At 39.9% G+C, this 1,069-nt stretch overlaps 1 non-coding gene across 1 annotated transcript; it reads left to right on the top strand.

Annotated features, from left to right (window-relative positions):
* The first annotated feature begins 232 nt into the window (after positions 1-232).
* Positions 233-340, top strand: LOC112774194 (small nucleolar RNA R71). Its single transcript, XR_003188693.1, has one exon. It is a non-coding gene; the product is annotated as a small nucleolar RNA R71 (small nucleolar RNA).
* Positions 341-1,069: the final 729 nt, after the last annotated feature.

A 1,069-nucleotide genomic window follows, 5' to 3' on the forward strand; every position in this document is an offset into this window, starting at 1 on the left:
TGGCATTCAGAGTATCAATTTCAAGAACTCCCTTCTTCATAGGCGTCCCATTACTCACAGGATTCCTCTTAGAAGTGTACATGAACTGGTTATTAGCAACCATGTCAATGAGTTCTTGAGCTTCTGCAGGCGTTTTCTTTAGGTGAATGGATCCACCTGCAGAAATATCCAATGACATCTTTGATAGCTCAGATAAACCATCATAGAATATATCCAGGATGGTCCATTCTGAAAGCATGTCAGAAGGACACTTTTTGGTCAACTGTTTGTATCTTTCCCAAGCTTCATAGAGGGATTCACCTTCTTTCTGTCTGAAGGTCTGAACATCCACTCTAAGCTTGCTCAGCTTTTGAGGAGGAAAGAACTTGGCTAAGAAAGTCGTGACCAGCTTATCCCAAGAGTTCAGGCTGTCCTTAGGTTGAGAGTCCAACCATACTCTAGCTCTGTCTCTTACAGCAAAAGGGAAAAGCATGAGCTTGTAGACTTCAGGATCTACTCCATTAGTCTTAACAGTATCACAGATCTGCAAGAATTCAGTTAAGAACTGAAAAGGATCTTCAGATGGAAGTCCATGAAAATTGCAGTTCTGCTGCATCAGAGAAACTAGCTGAGGTTTCAGCTCAAAGTTGTTTGCTCCAATGGCAGGAATGGAGATGCTTCTTCCATGTAAATTGGAATTAGGTGCAGTAAAGTCACCAAGCATTCTCCTTGCATTATTGTTGTTGGGTTCGGCTGCCATCTCCTTTACTTGTTCGAAATTTTCAATAAGGTTGTCTCTAGATTGTTGTAATTTAGCTTCTCTTAGTTTTCTCTTCAGAGTCCTTTTAGGTTCTGGATCAGCTTCAACAAGAATGCCTTTTTCTTTATCCCTGCTCATAAGAAAGAGAAGAGCACAAGAAAAGAAGAGGAATCCTCTATGTCACAGTAAAGAGGTTCCTTATTGTTAGTAGAAGAAGAGAAGAAAAAAAATTCGAACACAGATAGAAGAGGTGGTTCAAATTTGGTGAGTGATGTGAGGAAGAGATGTTAGTAGATGAATAAATAAATAGAATAAGATGAGAGAGGGAGA

This window comes from Arachis hypogaea, chromosome 18 (genome assembly GCF_003086295.3).
Source record: "Arachis hypogaea cultivar Tifrunner chromosome 18, arahy.Tifrunner.gnm2.J5K5, whole genome shotgun sequence".
Classification (NCBI taxonomy): domain Eukaryota; kingdom Viridiplantae; phylum Streptophyta; class Magnoliopsida; order Fabales; family Fabaceae; genus Arachis; species Arachis hypogaea.